This window comes from Aotus nancymaae, unplaced genomic scaffold (genome assembly GCF_030222135.1).
Source record: "Aotus nancymaae isolate 86718 unplaced genomic scaffold, 86718_ANA_hifiasm-v0.15.2.pri h1tg000058l, whole genome shotgun sequence".
NCBI lineage: Eukaryota > Metazoa > Chordata > Mammalia > Primates > Aotidae > Aotus > Aotus nancymaae.
Window position 1 is genome coordinate 34,993,333 of NW_026988472.1, and position 18,539 is coordinate 35,011,871.

Below are 18,539 nucleotides of genomic sequence, written 5' to 3' on the forward strand. Positions count from 1 at the left end.
ACACAACCTCTGCCTCCCGGGTTCAAGAGATTCTGTTGCCTCAGCGTTCCCAGTAGGTGGGATGACAAGCACATGCCACCATGTCTGCCTGGCTAATTTTGTACTTTTAATAGAGACAGGTTTCTCCATGTTGGTCAGGCTGGTTTCGAACTCCCCACCTCAAGTAATCTGCCCGCCTCAGCCTCACAAAGTGCTGGGATTACAAGCGTGAGCCACGACGCCTGGCCTTGCTTTGGACTTTTTCTAAAACAAAGGACTAATAATGAAAACCTTTCCTAAAAGTTGTTAGGATGCCGTATGCAACATATACTGGGATAATTAGGCCTGTTATCCCAGGAACCACCCCAGACTTCCCCCAGACTAACAGTATAGGTGGGAGTGTGTAGATTGTGATGATGATATGATTCTGTTTTATAAAATGAAAGAAGTTAGACATAAATCCACCAGTATCAGCCACAACAGCTTCAAAAAGAAGTCTTCCATATAAATAATTCATATTAAAAGGGTTTTTTTTTTCAGTTAGAACAAATAATCCCCTTCTAAACCTTTAAATCATCCAGAAAACATATTTACTATATCTGTCCCCAAGTATATATGTGTGTATTTTATTTTATTTTACTTTTCGAGATGGACTCTCGCTCTGTTGCCCAGGCTGGAGTGCAGTGGCACGATCTCGGCTCACTACAACCTCTGCTTCCTGGGCTCAAGTGATTCTCCTGCCTCAGCCTCCTGAGTAAGTGGGATTACAAGTGTGTGCTATCATGCCCAGCTAATTTTTGTATTTTTAGTAGAGATGGGGTTTTACCATGTTGGCCAGGCTGGTCTCGAATTCCCAAAGTGCTGGGATTACAGGTGTGAGCCATCTCGCCCAGCCTATATGTGTATTTTATATTCTTTGTTTATTTTCAGTACTTGAATAATAAAGGCAAAGGTTTCTCTGAGTTCTGATGATAGCTTCTTTAACAGGAAATGAAACTGCCAATGTAACACAAAGCAAGCAAAGTACGTAATTTGTTGAAAAGAATCATGCTGAATCACCAGAAGAAAACTATCTTAAGCCTAATCAACTGAACATTGTGTGTAAGTATCTTTAAAATTAACTTGCCTTCAAAATTAAATGGCTCTATAGACAGTCATGTAATGGTGTGATTCACAATTTAAAATGCACTTTTAGAATTTCTGACTTACATGCTGATTAGAAAACCTGCAAGTCACATTTGACATTTTGGGATAGGGCAGTTGGAGTTAGAAGTGGGAAGAAAAGTCACTGGAAAATTTTAAGAACAACGTAATGTTAGGTCATATATACTACTTTGTATTTCTTTAGAGTCTGAATTTTTTGTGAACTGCTTTTACTTTAACCCGATTAGAAAATTGCATAGCTTTACACAGTGTCAAAGGTTTTTGGAGGGCTTGTTTTTATTTTTAATTTTATTTTTTATTTTTTGTAGAGACAGGGTCCCACTGTGTTGCGCAGGCTGGTCTCGAACTCCTGGCCTCAGGTAGTCCTCCTGCCTTGGCCACCCAAAGTGCTGGAATTACAGGCATGACCCACCAAGCCTAGTCTTATTTTGTTTTTTAAGTAATTACTTTGTTAGTTGATTATTTGGTTTACCTCATAGTCTTCCAAATTACTTTTTACTTTTATTGGTTTTTACAATTTTAAATTGGGATGGGGTCTTGCCATGTTGCCAAAGCTTGTCTCAAACTCTTGGGCTTAAGCAATCATCCCGCCTTGGCCACCCAAAGTGCTGGGATTATAGGCATGAGCCACTGCACCTAGCCTACTTTTTATTTTTATTTTCATTTATTTAGTTAGTGTTTTAAAGACAGGGTCTTGCTCTGTCACCCAGGTTGGAGTGCAGTGGCACAACAATAGTAGCCTCAAACTCCTGGGCTCAAGGAATCTTCCTGCCTCAGCCTCCTAAGTACCTAGGACTACAGGCATGTGCCACCATGCTCAGCTATTTTTTTAATTCTTTGTAGAGACAGAGTCTTACTATGTTGCCCAGGCTGGTCTCAAACTCCTGGCCTCAAGCAGTCCTACCACCTTGGCCTCCCAAAGTGCTAGAATTATAGGCATGAGCCACTGCACCCAGCCCCAAATTACTTTTTAGAATATATGCTTTATTACTTTGCTCACTTTACACACCTGACTTTTTCTACTAGAGAAACTGGAAAGCAAAATACTAGAATTTCCAGACTCCTGTACAGCTAGGGGTTGCCAGGTGACACGTTTCAGCCAATGAAATGTAGGTGGAAGTGCTTGGCGATGGCTTTCTTCAGAATTTAAAAAACAAAAAAGACCAAGCAGTATGAGGAAAGGCTGTGATTTTTTTACCCACTGCCTTTCCCCTTTTCCCTCTGTAGAATGGACACATTGCAGGAAGTGACATTAAGCTGAGAGCTGAGGGGTTGGGCATGGTGGCTCACACCTGTAATCCCAGCACTTTTGGAGGCCAAGGCGGGAGGATCACTTACACTCTGGAGTTCGAGACCAGCCTGGCCAACGTGGTGAAACCCCCATCTCTACTAAAAATACAAAAAAGGCCGGGTGCGGTGGCTCACGCCTATAATCCCAGCACTTTGGGAGGCCGAGGCAGTTGGGTCACCTGAGGTCAGGAGTTCGAGAACAGCCTGACCAACATGGAGAAACCCCTTCTCTACTAAAAATACCAAAATAGCCAGGCGTGGTGGCGCATGCCTATAATCCCAGCTACTTGGGAGGCTGAGGCAGGAGAATCCCTTGAACCTGGGAGGCGGAGGTTGCGGTGAGCCAAGATTGTGCCATTACACTACAGCCTGGGAAACGAGAGCGAAACTCCATCTCAAAAGAAAATAGTAATATAATAAAAATACAAAAAAAAAAATTAGCTGGGCAAGGTGGCGCACACTTGTGGTCCCAGCTACTCAGGAGGCTGAAGCAGAAGAATCACCTGAACCCAGGAGGTGGAGGCTGCAGTGAGCCGAGATCGCGCCACTGCACTCCAGCTTTGGCGACAGCAAGACTCCATCTAAAAAAAAAATGTTGAGAGTTGAGGAAGAGTAGGTAGGAGTTAATTAGATGCAGGGGATCAGAGATCTTCAAAGAATAGTGCCCGGCCAAGAAATTACATTTAATAAAGAATGATTGAAGGACGAGATATCTGACTTATCTATCTTCAGATCATCAAAAGCCTGTTCAGAGGATGAGGCAGTACTCCTGCTTCAGCAGGGAGGAATTAAGGCCACAATTGGGTGAATGCAAACAGCAGAGGAAGCTTTCAACTGCACGCTAGCTGAAGGTTTTGACAAATACAACATTCAAACGCTGCTTTGAGCTACCATGTAGGTAGTGATTTCCCCATCATTGAATGTGTTCAAGCAGATGCTGACTGATGCCCACCCAGGAACAACAGAAATGGGAGTCCTATGTCAATGCAGTGATTGTAGTGTTTCAGTTTTGTTCAAACATTTTTGCTCACATATGTCCTAAAAGAATTTTGAGGCCGGGAGCGGTGGCTCACAACTATAATTCCATCACTTTGGGAGGCCGAGGTAGATCATGAGATCAGGAGTTCAGGACCAGCCTGGCTAACATGGTGAATCCCCTGTTTCTACTAAAAATACAAAAAATTAGCTGAATGTGGTGGCACACACCTGTAATCCAGCTACTTGGAAGGCTGAGGCAGGAAAATCGCTTGAACCCCGGAGGCAGAGGTTGCAGTGAGCTGAGATCATGCCATTGCACTCCAGCCTGGGCCACAAAAGCAAAACTCCTTTAAAAACAAAATCTATTTCTATTGCTTCAGAATCTTGGCACAGCTCATTTAGCTTGAAGTTCTGTTAATGAAAAGTGCCCGTTCTGTAACCTAATGACAAAGCCAGTCCTTACTATCTTAATCAGCCAAATCAGACTAACTTGTAAATGATGGTGCAGGCCAGGCACAGTGGCTCATGCCTGTAATTCTTGCACTTTGGGAGGCTAGGTAAGCAGAAAGCTTGAAGCCAGGAGTTCAAGACCAGCCACGGGCAACATGGTGAAACCCTGTCTCTAAAAAGAAAAAACATACAAAAATTAGAATAACAAAATTAGCCAGGCATGGTGATATGCACCTGTAGTCCCAGCTACTCAGAAGACTAAAGTGGGAGGATCACTTGAGCCAGGAAGGTTGAGGCTGCAGTGAGCCGTGATCTGGCCACTGCACTCCAGGCTGAGTGACAGAGTGAGACCCTGTCTCAAAGGAAAAACAGCTTGTCACCTGGAGTAAAAGTTGCCATTTTCTTTTTCTTTTCTCTTCTTTCTTTCTTTCTTTTTGTTTTTTTTTTTGAGACGGAGTTTCGCTCTTGTTACCCAGGCTGGAGTGCAATGGCGCGATCTTGGCTCACCGCAACCTCCACCTCCTGGGTTCAGGCAATTCTCCTGCCTCAGCCTCCTGAGTAGCTGGGATTACAGGCACGCGCCACCATGCCCAGCTAATTTTTTGTATTTTTAGTAGAGACGGGGTTTCACCATGTTGACCAGGATGGTCTTGATCTCTTGAGCTCGTGATCCACCCGCCTCGGCCTCCCAAAGTGCTGGGATTACAGGCGTGGGCCACCGCGCCCGGCCTCTTTTTTCTTTTTCTATTTTCTTTTTTTAACCAAAGCTCTCTTTATTCAGGTCTTGAGAAAGAAAATTGTCCTGAACTTAATCTGGAAGAGAACTTTTAGGGCTGGGATAATTTACAGTCTATTCCCCAGGTAATCAGCTATCCTGATATAATGCTTGAATAATCTTTTTCTGGAAAGTCATGGTTTTCCCCTAGCTGCCTGGCTGCTGAGACTCTGTAACCCATAGTTCATTGTATCCCTTTTATCTCCACCAAGAAAGAAGTCTTTGAATTGATGTGCTCAGAAGCTTCTTTCTTTGTGGAACTTGAAATAAAACCCCAGTACATGCTGCTACCTAAGCAATCTGAGAAGGGGTCTCAACTCTCAGGGAGCTCTTCCCTTGAGAGCTGTACGTTCCTGAATTATTCTTTTTTTGGTGCCCAGAGGTTTTTACACCTTGGGGGTAGCACCCTCTGCTAACATTTAGGGTGGGTTAGGGATATACCCTTCTTTAGTAAGATAGGAGAAGGGCATTTATTTATTTATTTATTTTAGAGACAGGAGTTCCACTGTGTTGCCCAGGCTGGTCTTGAACTCCGGGGCTCAAGCCCTCTACCCACCTCCGCCTCCCAAAGTGTTAAGAGTACAGCCAAGGCCAGGCACGGTGGCTCACACCTGTAATCCCAGCACTTTGGGAGGCCAAGGCAGGTGGATCACCTGAGGTCAGGAGTTTGAGGCCAGCCTGACCAACATGGTGAAACCCTGTCTCTACTAAAAATACAAAAATTAGCTGGGTGTGGTGGTGGGCTCCTATAATCCCAGCTACTCAGGAGGCTAAGGCAGGAGAATCACTTGAACCTGGGAGGCGGAGGTTGTAGTGAGTTGAGATCTCGCCACTCTACTCCAGGCTGGGCAACAAAGTGGGACTCTGTCTCAAAAATAAATAAATAAATAAAAAGAGTGCAACCGTGAGCCACCCCATCCAGCCAAGAAGTGTGTTTATGAAAGAGGAGAGAGGCATGAGGAACCAAGTGTGACCTCTTATTATTATTAAAGTTTTTTCTTTTTTAGAGACAAGGTCTCACTATATTGCCCAGGCTGGTCTCAAACTCCTGGGCTCAAGGGATCCTCCCGCCTTGGCCTCCCCAAGTGCTGGGATTACAGGTATAAGCCTCTGTGCCCGGCCCAAGTGTGACCTCTTAAGCTAAGGAACATTTGCAGGCAGATTATTTCCGGAAACAGTATATATAGAAGTTGAGGTTTGGAACCCAGGTTCCTTAAAACTCAGTACCCTGGAATGCTCTTGTAAACCTCAAGCAGTAAATGTTTCCCAGTTTGATGGCCCTAAACTAGATGACTCCTATATGCTTGGGGCAGAAGCTTATATAAATGACCTACAGCGTAAGAGATCATGTCAAGTGATTATTCTGAAGGCTGTGAGATAGAGGCTTTGGGGCAGCATCCTACTACATCTTTTCTCATTTTCCCAAAGTCTGCTCTTCTCAGTTCCAGAGAGATCATGTGGTGCCCATTAAAAATAGTCACGGCTAGGTGCAGTGGCTCTCGCCTGTAATCCCAGCACTCGGGGAGGCCGAGGTGGGCGGATCACCTGAGGTCAGGAGTTCAAAACCAGCCTGGTCAACATGGTGAAACTCCGTCTCTACTAAGAAAATATAAAAATTAGCTGGGCATGGTGGCAGGTGCCTGTAATCCCAGCTACTTGGGAGGCTAAGGCAGAGAATTGCTTGAACCCAGCAGGCAGAAGGTTACGGTGAGCTGAGATTGTGCCACTACACTCCAGCCTGGGCGACAAGAGCAAAATTCCTTCTCAAAAAAAAAAGTCTCTAGAAGCCAGGTGTGGTGGCTCACGCCTGTAATCCCAGCACTTTGGGAGGCCGAGGTGGGTGGATCATCTGAGGTCAGGAGTTCAAGACCAGCCTGATCAACATGGTTAAACCCCATCTTTACTAAAAAAAATACAAAAACTAGCTGGGCGTGGTGGCAGGTGCCTAAATCCAGCTACTTGGGAGGCTGAGGCAGAGAATTGCTTGAACCTGGGAGGTAGAAGTTGCAGTGAGCTGAGATCGCACCACTGCACTCCAGCCTGGGCCACAGAGCGAAACTCTATCTCAAAAAAATTTGAAAAAAGGTCTCTAGAGGCCGGGTGTGGTGGCTTATGCCTCTAATCCCAGCACTTTGGGAAGCTAAGGTGGGCGGATTACCTGAGGTCAGGAGTTCTAGATCAGCCTGACCAGCATGGAAAAACCCTGTCTCTAATAAAAATACAAAATTAGCCAGGTGTGGTGGTGCATGCCTGTAATCCCAGCTACTTGGGAGGCTGAGGCAGGAGAATCGCTTGAAACCGGGAGGGAGAGGTGGTGGTGAGTGGAGATGGGCCATCAAAACATTAAACTCCAGCCTGGGCAGCAAGAGCAAAACTCCATCTCAGAGAGAGAGAGAGAGAGAGATAGTCTCTTTTTTTTTTTTTTGTTTGTGAGAGAAAGAGTCTCTAGAAGGCAGACCTCATTAGAGTAGACTTGAAAGAAACAAGTTGTTCGGAATCTGGCCCCTAGGGGTTGGAGCATAAGAAACCTAAGGGCTTGTTTTAAAAGGTAAATCTCAAAAAATTGTCATCTGAATCAAGACTTGTATATATTTCATTAGAAGAAAGGCATATTCTTTAAAAGAATACTTTTGGTTTTGGCTTTTGTCACTTGCAAATGTCAACTTTAAATTCTCACTTCTTCTCTTGGTCCAAATGTTATGGAAATGTCATTCTTTCCTACAAGTCATTACCAGGAAATACTTAGCTCTTAAAAGGTACACTCGGCTTTTCCCCACTGAGTTGTAGTTAGAAAGAATAATAAACGTCATGAAATTCAAACCTAGGACAATATATCCAGAAAAATACTAACATAATAACCTGCGTTGCAAAACTTGTTTAGCAAGTTTCATCTGGAGGTTAATTAAAATCAGCTTGGAAACTTCTTAAAATACAGACTGGAATGTAAACCACACACACACACACCCACCACCACCTAGATTCTTCCCTCAGGAGCTTGCTCCTCACCACTTCTCTGGATTTCGGTGGGAACGTTTTCCCAGAATTCCATCTGGTCTGGCTGAGACCAGGGTGTGCCTGACCATAACACAAGCACTTTCTTCCCATCTCAGGGGAGGAGCAAGAGGGCAGTGGGTAGATAGGCCCCTCCCTCGCAGTTCTAACAAACAGCACCCCGACTTTCAGCTCCTTAAGCCTTTGAACCCTTTTGGAAGGTGGGGTGGTATTGGAGTGGGGGTCAGGGGTAATGGAGGATTGTAAGAATTTCCCCCAGTGTTACATGTTTTTGGCCAGGCACAGTGGCTTGCTCATACCTATAATCCCAGCACCTTGGGAGGCTGAGGCAGGTGGATCACCTGAGGCCAGGAGTTCAAGACCAGCCTGGCCAACATGGTGAGACTTTGTCTCTACAAAAAATACAAAAATTAGTCAGATATGGTAGCATGTGCCTGTAATCCCAGCTACTCCAGAGGCTGAGGTAGGAGAATCACTTGAGCCTGGGAGGTCAAGGCTGCAGTGATCTGTACTTGTGCCACTGTACTCCAGCCTGGGCGACAGAACAAGACCCTGTCTCAAAAAAAAAAAAGAAAAGAAAAGGCCAGGCACGGTGGCTCACATCTGTAATGTCAGCACTTTGGAAGGCCAAGACAGGTGGATTACCTGAGGTCAGGAGTTCGAGACCAGCCTGGTCAACATCATGAAACCCAGTCTCTACTAAAAGTACCAAAAATTAGCTGGGCGTGGTGGCAGGCACCTGTAATCCCAGCTACTCAGGAGGCTGAGGCAGAAGAATCGCTTGAACCTGGGAGGTGGAGGTCAAGATGGCGCCATTGCACTCCAGCCTGGGCAACAAGAGTGAAACTCCATCTTGGCAAAGGGGGGCAGGGGAGAAATACAGAGGAGTTAAGTGACATTGTTCTGGACAGGACAAGAGAGGGCAAAAAGGTCAAAGAACAGGAAAAGGTAGGAATGCCGCCTGCCATTAGACTTGCCTGTAAGAGGCTATTGAACTGGCTGAACATTCTCAGACCTTAGCTGTGTATTTCTTCAGAAGTTCCTCAGGTTACCGCTATTATTCCTTTGTCTGGGCTTGTTCGGAATGATTGTCAGCTAACACCCCATTGGTGTATAAGTATCTGTGAGATGTGCAGGAAACAAGGCCGGGTATAATTATAACATAATGCTGTAACAACATTGCCCAAGACCGCCTCAGTACTATATGCCAGAGTACATAATGACTGTCTTGCTGACAGGCATTTGGATGGCGCATAGTGTTGGATCCCGTCTGGGAATCAGGCTTGAAGCCAGAGAAAATGGAAAATGATTTTTGTCTTTTAACTCCTTGGGGGCCTGTGTGGAAAATTCAGAAGAGCCAACTTTTGTTTCTAGTGACAGAACTCATAAGTAATTTGGCCGGGGACGGTGGCTCACACCTGTAATCCCAGCACTTTGGGAGGCCAAGGCAGGTGGATCACTTAAGGTCAGGAGTTTGAGACCAGCTTGGGCAACATGATGAAACCCCATCTCTACTAAAAATACAAAAATTAACTGGGTGTTGGGGGAAGGCACCTGTAATCCCAGCTACTCGGGAGGCTGAGGCAGGAGAATTGCTTGAACCCAGGAGGCAGAGGTTGCAGTGAGCTGAGATGGCACCACTGCACTCCAGCCTGGGTGACAGAGTGAGATCCCGTCTCAAAACAAACTCATAAGTAATTCAAGGAAGAAAAAACAAAGCAGGATGATTGCTGAACCCCTTGCCTTGCCTCGAAGCTGCTGTAGAGGCCAAGGGAAAATCAGCTGACAAAAGGCATATTAGTAGGAGAAATGGCATACAAACTTATTAACATTCGCGGAGGGAAATCACAGAGTGATTATTGCAACCCTCGCCCTATGAGGTACAGAAGCTTATATACCATCTTGAGGTTACAGGAAGAATGGGGCTCAGATCCTGGCAAAACAGAAGTGAAGGCCTCTTATAATGTGTTTAGGGGGAGAAGAGGAGGCCTGACTGGCGAAGGGATCTTATTATGTAGGTCAAACCTCACAGGTCGCAGCCCTCTTTCAGGCCTCTAAAGTCCTCTAAAAGCATCAGACTCTCAGTTCATCTTTCCTAGATCAGGACAAGGGAGGGCCTCCGAGAAAGCAGGGCTGCATCATTCGGATTTTCTCTACAGATACAAGGCTCCACAAAAGACAGCTTTGCAGCTATTCTTGTATTTCCAGCCCTTCTGAATAGCCATCTTGAAATATGTCAAAGGAGTATGTTGTGGGGTGAAACATTTTGATTTCCTTCACTGGTCTTTTGTGGAAGTGTTGAATTTTTTTGCAGAGCTGGCAGAGACGTGTTGAGACAGGGAACAGTGGACAGGAAGCCCGCATTCTCCCTGTTGCTCAACACCAAATCTAAGCACAGGCAAGACCTTTTCCATGTTTCAAAGAAACAGTCTTAGCCCTAAAGCATCATCAGTGTTTAATGACTAAACGCCACTGTGAATGGTTAGTGAGACTAGACCGTGAGTTGTAGTTTGTGAGGTATACGTGGAACCTGGCTACCCAGTTCAGATCTCAATCCTATTGCCTTCTGGTTGTATGACATAAATTGATTTCCTTTCTACACCCTACCTTCCTCATACACAAAATGATGGCTTTGCTTTAAGGATTAAATGACATAATCCATGTATAACGTGTGGGATGTAGAAAGTGTCCTATAATTATTAGCTTTCTTTTTTTTTTGAGACAGAGTCTCGGTCTGTAGTTGGAGTACAGTGGCACGATCTCAGCTCACTGTAACCTCCGCCTCCTGGGTTCAAGTGATTCTTGTGCCTTAGCCTCCCAAGAAGCTGAGATTACAGACACGTACCACCATGCCCAGCTAATTTTTGTATTTTTAGTAGAGATGGGGTTTCACCATGTTGGCCAGGCTGGCCTTGAACTCCTGACCTCATGATCTGCCTTCCTCAGCCTCCCAAAGTGCTGGGGTTATGGGTGTGAGCTGCCACACCTGGCCTGGCTTTCTTTTTTTCAATTAAACTGTGATTCTCAAAATGGGTGTCTGTTATAGGTAAAGAAAGACATTAGAATTGATTTATATTTCAGTTTCCCCCTAAAACCGTGACTGGTTTATTCCATTTATTTAATGAACATTTATGAAGTGTTTACTATGTGCCATGCATGGAATGAGGCCCTGAGGATACAGAGATTATGGGCACAGTCCCTGCCCCCAGGATGTTTACAGTCAAGAGGAGTAAACATTTTTGTGCACACTGTTATGCCAAAAGCATAAATAAGTCAGAGGTCAAATAGTGTAGTTCAGTGGTTCCCAGTCCCTAGGCCAGAGAGTGGCACTGGTGTGTGGCCTGTTAGGAACCAGGCCGCACAGGAGGAGGTGAGCTGTGGACCAGCCAGCATTATCGCCTGAGCTCAGCCTCCTGTCAGATCAGTGAGTGGTGGCATTAGATTCTCATAGGAGAGTGAAGCCTATTGTGAACTGCGCATTGGAGGGTTCACAATAGGTTGCGTGCTCCTTATGAAAATCTAATGCCTGATGATCTGCAGTGGAACAGTTTCATCTAAAAACCATCCCCCTTATCTGTGGAAAAATTGTCTTCCATGAAATTGATCCCTGGTGCCAAAAAGTTTGGAGATTGCTGGTGTAGCTCAACAGCTTAGAAAAGTGGCAGCAGTGTGGTAGAAAAAGCACACGGTTGTGAAGGCACAAACGTGGTTGACAGCCCAGACCTGCACGCCCTGTAGTTAATCCAAGTTGCTTAAACTCTCTGAGCCTCCATTTTCTCATCTTTAAAATGGGCCTGGGCTGGTCACAGTGGCTCACACCTGTCATCCTAGCACTTTGGGAGTCCAAGGCCAGCAGATCACTTGAACCCAGGAGTTTAAGACCAGCCTGGGCAATGTGATGAGACCCTGTCTCTGCCAAAAAAACAAACAAACAAAAAAAAAACAAAAATTAGCTAGGAGTTTGGTGGTATGCACCGGTAGTCTCAGCTACTCAGGAGACTAAGGTGAGAAGATCAATTGAGCCTGGGAAGTTGAGGCTGCAGTGAGCTGCGATCACACACCTGCATTGCACCTAGACAACAGAACGAGATCCTGTCTCAATAAAATAAAATACAGTAAAATAAGATGGGCCTGATCCAGTGGTGTGCTGCAGCTGCTCCTACTGGCTTGTGAGAACCTATTGTTAAATATTCAGGAATTTTGTCAGCCAGTTGCTAAAACCATTGGTACAGCCTTGGTGGAAGTATTTACACCATGGAAATCAGTCAATTCTACAAATCAAGGATACCCCACCTCCAGCTGACTTACTAGCATACCACTGGAATATCCTACAATATTGTTATGGGCATTTATGAAATAAAATCAGTGTCTGGCACATAGCAGATGCTCCATGTAGGGTTACTATAAATATTATCACATAGAATATATTCATAATGTTTATCTGCCAGGCATGGTGGCTCACACCTGTAATGCCAGCACTTTGGGAGGCCAAAGCGGGTAGATCACCTGAGGTTAGGAGTTTGAGAACAGTCTGGCCAACAAGGTGAAACCCTGTCTTTACTAAAAATACAAAAAAAATTAGTCAGGGGTGGTGGCACATGTCTGTAATCCCAGCTACTCAGGAGGCTGAGGCAGGAGAATTGCTTGAACCCGGGAGGTGGAGGTTGCAGTGAGCTGAGATGGCGCTATTGCACTCCAGCCTAGGTGACAGAATAAGACTCTGTCTCCAAATAAATAAATAAAAAGAAATAAGAGAAGTTTGTTTTTATTCTCATAAATGAAGAAAAGCCAGGATCTAATTCAATTTCCTCTGACTCCAAGACAAGTGTTCACCAGACTCAAACTGCCTCTGGACCACGTCTCTCCTCAAACAGAGATTTGCTGTTGTGGATTTAGCTGTTTTGAAACTGCTTGTTGCTGTTGTTGTTATTGATTCACTGGATAAAATAAAGCAGTATAAACACTGAGGTGAAACAAGACCATGTTGGCCCACAGCTGGTGGAACACGTCCTCAGGGAAGCCTGGAGTGAATGCAGCCACTCTCAAGCGCCACTTTAAAAGGATCTCCCTGCTGTGCCTGTGTCATCATCAAAACAGAGAACTGTGAACAACACCTGCTCCCAATAAATGTAGTTTCCCCCGGGTACCGCTGAAGCTCAGAATTACCTAGCCATTGATGTCAGGTCTGGGGGAGGAAATGTACTAGATGAGCCTGGGAAGACTTAAAAGGGAAGAAGTTAACAAAGGTTTCTGGGGTCTCGTCCAAAGGACTCAACTCTGGAGCCAACTTGAAGAAGCTTTCACTGGACAATTAGGGAAATCTGAGCTTCCATAAGAAAAATAATAGCAAGTAATTAAGACACAGGAAATGCTAAGAGGCTTTGAGTTAATTATGATACTTCAGGCCGGGCCCTGTGGCTCATGCCTGGAATTCCAACACTTTCGGAGACTGAGGTGAGAGGATAGCTTGAGCTCAGGAGTTCAAGACCAGTGTGGGCAACATGGTGAAATCCCGACTGTATATTATTAAATAATAATAATAATGCTACTTAAAAGGAAAAAAAAAGCCTAACTGGAAGATGCTGGGGACACTAAATTCATTCTTTTGGAAACTAGTAAAGGGAGTAATTAAGCATTTATTCTGCCTCTTCTGGGTGAACTGTGTATCTCAGGGTAACAATGTAAGATGGGGGAAAGTTCTCTATTTTAATAATAATTATTATTTTTTATAGAGACTTATAGAGACACGAGGGTCTCACTATGTTGCTCAGGCTGGTCTTGAACTCTTGGGCTCAAGTGACCCTCCCGCCTCGGCCTCCCAAAGTGCTAGGATTACAGGTGTGAGCCACAGCGCCCGGCTGAAAGTTCTCTTTATAGAACTATTCTAGCTCATAAATAAAGAATGATAGAATATCACCATTTTGCACTCCTAATTGATCAACATACTTAAGTATTGATGTTAACAGCTGCTAGCAGCACAGACACAACCAGGCATTTTTTGCCTCTTGAGGGGAAAAACATCACGTATGAAATATTCTTGCCAAAAACTCAAACCTGAATCTGATCAAGTATTACTGCTGATGCCTTTGGCACTTTTTTTTTTTTGAGACAGAGTCTTGCTCTGTCATCCAAGCTGGAGTGCAACGGCGCAATCTTGGCTCACTGGAAATTCCACCTCCCAGTTTCAAGTGATTCTCAGTTCTCAGCCTCCCGAGTAGCTGGGTTTATAGGTGCACACCATCACACCCAGTTAAGTTTTGTATTTTTAGTAGAGGCAGGGTTTCACCATGTTGGCCAGGCTGGTCTCAAACTCCTGACCTCAAACGATCCTCCCGCCTTGGCCTCTCAAAGTGCTGGGATTACAGGTGTGAGCTACTTCACCAGGCCCCTGGCATCACTTTGGTATGAGCATAAAAATATAAGTAAATGAGGAATCTCTCTCAGGGTGTGGCATTAGTATTTTTATGGTGCTTTCTAGGCCATCCTAATGTGTAGTCCATACTGAGAGCCACTGCTTTTTTTTTTTTTGAGACAGAGTCTCGTTCTTGTTACGTACGCTGGAGTGCAACAATGGTGTGATCTCGGCTCACTGCAACCTCCGCCTCCCAGGTTCAAGCCATTCTCCTGCCTCAGCTTCCTGAGTAGCTGGGATTACAGGCACCCACCACCACACCCAGCTAATTTTTGTATTTTTAGTAGAGACAGGGTTTCACCATGTTGGCCAGGCTGATCTCAAACTCCTGACCTCATGATCCGCCCGTCTCGGCCTCCCAAAGTGCTGGGATTACAGGAGTGAGCCACTGCATCCAGATGAACCATGGCTTTTGATGATCCAGAAAATGCTTATACTGATTATTCTTTGGAGTAGAATCCCACAGAAACACCATTCTTTCAGAGACTGTGAGGTCCTCTGAGACTATGGCAGGAACCCCAGTGGTTTGAGAATTGGTTTGGAGCTTGATTCCCAGGTCTAGTTGTGTGGCCTTAGGCAACTTAACCTCTCTGAGATTTATCTCGTTGTAAAAAGAAACTAATAATTGTACCAATCTCGTACGGTGGTTGTGAGAATTAGATGAAATAATACTGTATGCAAGATGCTAAACTGAATGCTTGGTTCCTGGTTAGTGCTTAATAAATGTTAGCTTTTATCACTGGCTAATTTTCTTTTTTTTTGAGACGGAATCTCTCCCTGTTGCCCAGGCTGGAATGCAGTGGTGTGATCTCCGCTCACTGCAACCTCCACCTCCCGGGTTCAAGCGATTATCCAGCCTCAGCCTCCCAAGTAGCTGGGATTATAAGTGTACGCCACCACGCCAGGCTAATTTTTGTATTTTTAGTAGAGATGGGGTTTTACCATGTTGGCCAGACTGGTCTCGAACTCCTGACCTAAGGTGATCCTCCTGCCTCGGCCTCCCAAAGTGTTGGCATTACAGGCGTGAGCCACTGCACCTGGCTATTATTTTGAAAACCATCTGGAAGCTACTGAAACATTTGCAGGGCAGATGTGAGCCACAAGAATGTGCTGAAATAGGGTGCTGGGAGAATATTAAGAGGAAGCCCAGACTGAAAACACAAAGAAAAGGGATGAGGATGAAGCACAAGGTCATTCTGAGGTGACAACCCACAGAAAGAGATGTTGAAAAAGCAAGAAAACAAAGATGGCATGGGCTGGGTGTGGTGGCTCACATCTGCAATCCCAGCAGTTGGGAGGCCGAGGTGGGAAGATGGCTTGAGGCTAGGAGTTCGACACCAGCCTAGACAACCTGGTGAGATCCTGTCTCTACAAAAAATAATTTAAAAAAGTAACTGGGGGTGGTGACACATGCTTGTAGGCCCAGCTACTCAGGAGGCTGAGGTGAGAGGATCGTTTGAGCTTGGGAGGTTGAGGCTGCAGTGAACCCTGATTGCACCGCTGCACTCTTGCCTGGGGGACAGAAGGAGACCTTGTCTCGAAAAACAAACAGGGCCTGGCGTGGTGGCTCATGCCTGTAATCCCAGCACTTTAGGAGGCCGAGGTGGGCAGATCACCTGAGGTCAGGAGTTCGAGACCAGCCTGGCCAACATGGTAAAACCCCATCTCTACTAAAAATACAAAAATGAGCCAGGCATGGGGGTGCACCCCTGTAAGCCCCGCTCCTCTGGAGGCTGAGGCAGGAGAATCGCTTGAACCCAGGAGGTGGAGGTTACAGTGAGCTGAGATCGCACCACTACACTCCAGCCTGGGTAACAAAAGTGAAACTCCATCTCAAAACGAACAAACAAAAAACAAAGATGGCATCTGTCAAGGAAACAGAATTCTAGGAGCAGACATGGCCACCTGCAAGCTCAGAGGAAGGTCATGCCTGTCACAGTCAGGGAGGAAATTGCTTCACTCCTAGCAGGAGAAGGTGGCTGGTTTCCCAGGGCATGGCCAGTTCCATCAGTTGCTGGTGAGCAGCCACTTGCTTCAATGAACCGTGATAAGCATCATCCATTCTAGGCCCTGCTGGGTCCCCAGTGGAAAGGAGACTCACTGGAAGGGGTGGAGTGGGTCTAAGACATTAATAAATCATTAGGTTTCTTCTGAATTGTTTCTTCAGTATTTCTGTAAAAAAGATTCTACTTTATTTCCCTAGAAAGACTACTCTGTGGGGCTGGGCACGGTGGCTCAAGCCTGTAATCCCAGCACTTTGGGAGGCCGAGGCAGGTGGATCACGAGGTCAAGAGATCGAGACCATCCTGGTCAACACGGTGAAACCCTGTCTCTACTAAAAATACAAAAAATTAGCTGGGCATAGTGGCGCGTGCCTGTAATCCCAGCTACTCAGGAGGCTGAGGCAGGAGAATTGCCTGAACCCAGGAGGCGGAGGTTGCGGTGAGCCGAGATCGCGCCATTGCACTCCAGCGTGGGTAACAAGAGCGAAACTCCTCCGTCTCAAAAAAAAAAAAAAGAAAGACTACTCTGTGGAATCTAAGTGGTTGATGATCTTGGGGTCTGGTCTGGATGATGACCATGACTCCACTATCAACCCTGTAATCAGATTCATAGCAGGATGTCTTAAGCTTATGCATGGACAGACCTAGCTACTTCCTGTTTTAATAGCATCAAAATTTTTTGATTTTATAAATCTTTTAGTGACATCATAAACTTAGCAAATAAGTTATTTTTTTTTTTGAGACAGAGTCTCACTCTGTCACCAGGCTGGAGTGTATTGGCACTCACCGCAATCTTCACCTCCCAGGTTCAAGCGATTCTCCTGCCTCAGCCTCCCAAGTAGCTGGAACTACAGGCATGCACCACCATGCCCAGCTAATTTTTGTATTTTTCGTAGAGATAGGGTTTCACCATGTTGGCCAGGATGGTCTCGATCTATTTACCTCGGTGATCTACCCACCTCGGCCTCTCTGCTGGGATTACAGGTATGAAAGTTACTGTTTTTAACACACACAGTAAACCCAAAATATCCTGATGCAATAATTGGTAAGTCCTTAGACCTGAAATACTATTTCTCTGAAATAATTCTGTTAGGTATAATATTTTAGTAAAATAGTAATTTTAAAGATATTTTTTGCTGGACACAGTGGCTCACACCTGTAATCCCAGAACTTTGGGAGACTGAGGCGAGTGGATCACGAGGTCAGGAGTTCAAGACCAGTCTGGCCAACATAGTGAAATCCCATCTCTACTAAAAATACAAAAACAATTAACCAGGTGTAGTGGTGTGCGCCTGTAATCCCAGCTACTTGGGAGGCAGAGGCAGGAGAATTGCGTGAACCTGGGAGGGGGAGGTTGCAGTAAGCCAAGATTGAGCCATTGCACTCTAGCCCTGGCGACAGTGTGAGACTCTGTCTCAAAAAAAAAAAAAAAGCGACAGTGTGAGACTCTGTCTCAAAAAAAAAAAAAAAAAAAAGTGATTTTTACGGGAGTATTGCTTATGTGGACTCTTTTTTTCCTTTTTCATGTTTATCATTGTTGTTTCTTTTCCGATAATTTCCCCATAACATGTTTTCTTACTTGCCTGGTGACTTCAAACTTTACAGATTTGCTTTATAGTTCGGTTTTTAAAGAGGTGTCTTTGTAATTGAGTTGAGCTTGCAGTGGACTAATGCTGTGGTGTTTCAGCTTCTAAATATTACACTTGGCTGGGCACAGTGGCTCATGCCTGTAATCCCAGCACTTTGGGAGGCCGAGGTGGGAGGATCACTTGAGGCCAGGAGTTGGAGACCAGCCTGGGAGATGTAGCGAGACCTCGTCTCTACAAAAAAATTAACAACAAAAAAAAAAGCTGGGTGTCGTGGTGCATTCCTGAAGTCTGGCTACTCAAGATGTACTCAGGATGCTGAGGCAGGAGGATTGCTTGAGCCCAGAAGGTCGAGGCTGCAAGTAAGCTGTAATTGCACACTGCACTCCAGCCTGGGCAACAGAGTGAGAACCTGTCTCAGGAAAAAATAAAATAAAGGCCGGGTGCGGTGGCTCACGCCTATAATCCCAGCACTTTGGGAGGCCGAGGCGGGTGGATCACGAGGTCAAGAGATTGAGACCATCCTGGTCAACATGGTGAAACCCTGTCTCTACTAAAAATACAAAAATTAGCTGGGAATGGTGGCGCGCGCCTGTAGTGCCAGTTACTCGGGAGGCTGGGACAGGAGAATTGCTTGAACCCAGGAGGCGGAGATTGCGATGAGCCGAGATCGCGCCATTGCACTCCAGCCTGGGTAACAAGAGCGAAACTTTATCTCAAAAAAAAAAAAAAAAAAAAATTCCTTCTGTGGAACATACAAAAAAAAGAAAGAAAAAAAAAATTAAATAAATAAATAAATAAAATAAAAATTAAATAAATTTTACACTTAAGTGACTTCTCTAAAGTGTATACAAAAACTTCATAACAGCCTTTATTGGCTGGGCACGGTG

The 18,539-nt window shown here is 45.2% G+C and overlaps 1 protein-coding gene across 1 annotated transcript in view; it reads left to right on the forward strand.

Moving 5' to 3' along the window:
- The first annotated feature begins 977 nt into the window (after positions 1 to 977).
- The window catches only part of ACOT9 (acyl-CoA thioesterase 9), a 101,988-nt gene continuing 84,426 nt past the window's right edge, over positions 978 to 18,539 (forward strand). Inside the window, exon 1 of the mRNA XM_064364454.1 lies at positions 978 to 1,080. The gene's annotated coding sequence lies outside the window, so the exon portion shown is untranslated. The remainder of the gene's footprint in view (positions 1,081 to 18,539) is intronic.